At 38.1% G+C, this 3,520-nt stretch overlaps 1 pseudogene; it reads right to left on the bottom strand.

Moving 5' to 3' along the window:
- Positions 1 to 870: 870 nt before the first annotated feature.
- LOC109766855 (protein IN2-1 homolog B-like) lies at positions 871 to 2,032 on the bottom strand (annotated as a pseudogene).
- Positions 2,033 to 3,520: the final 1,488 nt, after the last annotated feature.

The following is a 3,520-nucleotide window of genomic DNA, read 5'->3' as shown; positions in this document are numbered from 1 at the left end:
TGCTAGTGCTGTCAAGTAACCATTACAAGTATAAGTACCCACATCATTTTTTACTCGCTTTATTATCTTATGCTTGTAGTATGAACTAACTATCCATGTTTATTTTCCTACAGTGTTCTTGCCCTTCTTATTAATACAAGTCGTCATACTTCGTCTCCCTCACTCTAATGTCTAACTACATGGTAGTTCTAGTACTTATTTACTTTTCTTTAGTGTAAAGACAGCTTAATAAATCATTTGAAGATCAATCATTTGTCATATTTAACTTTCGATAATCTATCGGTTTTCATTTGATTGTCTACCAGTTGTGATCTATTTGATTACAGTTATAGATGGTCAAATGTTTTCTTCTCTATAAGAATTGCTGACTATGATTAGCTGGAAGTGATATGTCTAGGTATACCTATGAACATATATCTCTTATGAAGATCTATCGCTTATGAAGATCACATTGCGTGAGAATTGCTAATATGTCTGCCGAGAGAGGCGAAGGAGGAGCTCGAGCTCTCAGTTTTCACAGTGGCAGCGGAGGAAGCTTTATAGGATTGAGATCTAACTGATACCATGAAAGAGATATTAGTAGGAGAGAATTTGGGGGAATACTGTACACCATTACAGACCGCAAGCCTCTGGGTCTTATAGCTCAAATGGAGAAACAATAGACATTACACAAATCGGTTACTATCTACAAGTGATATACAATATCAGATATGCACAAATATATGACTAGCTAGCCCACCTGGCAATGAAGGATTGCAGTATGACCCTGTTTATGTATTTGTTCTCTAACAGCATAGCACGACATCCAACCGAGCGAAAGCACTCCTGGGTCTTCTTCTGCTACAAGACAATCTGCAGCAGTTTCCGAGTCATTGTTCCTTGGCCACCACAATCTTCAAGGACTCTGAAAGTCAAAGTCAAAGTTTAAGTCTGGTTGGGATTGGAAGGTGGCATGAATCATGATCAATGGATAAAAAGTTGGAAGATAACGTACCCCAAACTTCTCCTTGATTATGTCAAGCGAAAACTGCGGGTCTAGTTTGGTTCTTGTTCACTTCCTGCAACATCCCGCAATGGAATATAACTATCTAACCCACTGATAACACCTCAGAGTAGGATATATGAAGTTAATTATATCCCATCTAACATTATTCGGAACTACCTGGATGAATCTGCCAATGTTGGGTATGCCGCCAACGATATCGTAGTTCTTGATGCCAGAATATGATATCTGAAGCCTTTCGATGAATGGCACGTATGCAATGTCGACCTATTAAGAATATATATGTATATCACAACAAAACCATGTATGTAAAAAAACACAATTCTTCTGAAATCTTTCTGAAATATATGGGCATGGACAAGACGAAAGGGAACCCCTGATGGAGTGACATACACATACCAGACTAAACTGGCCAAGGAAGAATGGGCCATCGCTGAACTTTCCCAGGGTAGCTTCTATTTTATCAACAGCGGCAACTAATGATAGATGAAATGTGAGCACAAACTGCATGCAGCCTTTCAATATAGAACGTATCAAACACACAAACATGTTGTAAGTAGTGCACTGTTCTTCTGTTTTTGTTTACCAGCTTTGTCGGTCACATCTCCCTTGGAGCGTAGGCGTGAGAAGAAAGCGCTGGCGTTGAAACTGTCGCTGTAGGCAAGCAGTTCCGCGGCAAATTTCTTCTTTGCAGAATCCTAGTGGTTCAGCACATCAGGAATGCAAACTTCAGTTCCACTGAAAACAACGAACATGTGTATTTGTCTCTTACATGAGGGAGCAATTCTGGGCCATCGAAATTGTCGTCGATGTACTTGAGCAGATTCAGGCTCTCTCCTTTCACTTGCTTGTTGTGCTCCAGGGCAGGTACCTGCATGTCCAACATAAAGAGATGTATGCATGAAAAGAAATGATAAATACTACGTACCTTGTTCTCTGGGTAGACCTTGTCCTTGTACCAGGCTGGCCTGTCCACGAGATTAGCGCGACTATCTTGATCTTGCCCTGCAAGCCCTGCACATGAATCATATGTCCAACATAAGAGATGTGTGCATGAAAAGAATTATTTTCCTAAGCGCAAAAGTTTCTATTTTTCAGTAAGGTCAAATCAACTATCGCCGTAAGCTATCCCAAAGGTCTTACTTTGCACAAACACTGATTAAAACACAAAAATAGATCTAACCAAGGCTAGATGAATTAGAAATATATTGGGTTATCTCCCAACAAGCGCTTTTCTTTAAATGATGCTCACATAAAAGGTAGCAATTGAAACACGAAGATAGCATCATGTATCATATTAAAATCACATCTAAGTCTAACATATTTCCTATGCATAGACATTTTATAGGAAAACAAATTAGCAATACAAGCAAGATCTAGCATATGCAAGGAAGAAGAAAGAAACAAAAACAATCTCACCATAACGAGAGGAAATTTAGTAACATGAAAATTTCTACAACCATATTTTCCTCTCTCATAATAATTACATGTAGGATCATAAGCAAATTCAACAATATATCTATCACATAAAATATTCACTTCATGATCCACATGCATGCAAAGTTGACACTCTTCCAAAATAGTGGGATTGTCATAAAATAAAGTCATGACTTCTCCAAACCCACTTTCAATATTATTGCAAACATTATTATCAATCTCATATTTATCATGGGGCTTAAACAAATTTTCAAGATCATAAGAAGAATCACCCCAATCATGATCATTATAATTAGTAGTGGACATAGCGAAATTAGCATCCCCAAGTTTATGGTTTTGCATAATATTAGCACAATTGACATTAACAGAAATTATAATAACATCATTGCAATCATGCTTTTTATTCGAGGAGCTATCATGAATCTCTTCATAAATTTCTTCATCACAATTTTCAGATTCACGAATTTGAAGCAAAACTTCATGAAGATAATTTAGTGCACACAACTCACTAGCAATTGGTTCATCATAATTGGATCTCTTAAAAAGATTAGCAAGTGGATGAGGATCCATAAATTCTTTGGTTTGTGATTTACAATAAATACACAATTATTTCAACCAAACAGGCAAACGAGCCAAGTAAGACATAAAGGCAAACGAAAAGACGAACGGAAGAGGGGCGAATCAAAGGCAAATCTTTTCGAAAAATCATTTTAGAAGTGGGGGAGAGGAAAATGAGAGGAGAATGGAGAATAATATAATGCAAGGGATGAGATTTTATGATGGCTACTTGGTATGTCTTGACTTGACGTAGATCTCCCCGGCAACGGTGCCAGAAATTCTTCCTGCTACTTCTTGAGCTTGCGTTGGTTTTTCCCTTGAAGAGGAAAGAGTGATGCAGCAAAGTACAATAAATATTTCCCTCAGCTGTGAGAACCGAGGTATCAATCCAGTAGGAGACAACGCACAAGTCACCGAATACCTGCACAAACAAACGCCAACTTGCACCCAACGCGATAAAGGGGTTGTCAATCCCTTCACGGTTATTTCCAAAGTGAGATCTGATAGAGATGATAAACGGTA

The sequence above is a fragment of the Aegilops tauschii genome, chromosome 7 (genome assembly GCF_002575655.3).
Source record: "Aegilops tauschii subsp. strangulata cultivar AL8/78 chromosome 7, Aet v6.0, whole genome shotgun sequence".
Classification (NCBI taxonomy): Eukaryota; Viridiplantae; Streptophyta; class Magnoliopsida; order Poales; family Poaceae; genus Aegilops; species Aegilops tauschii.
This window is presented reverse-complemented; position numbering and strand designations above follow the sequence as displayed.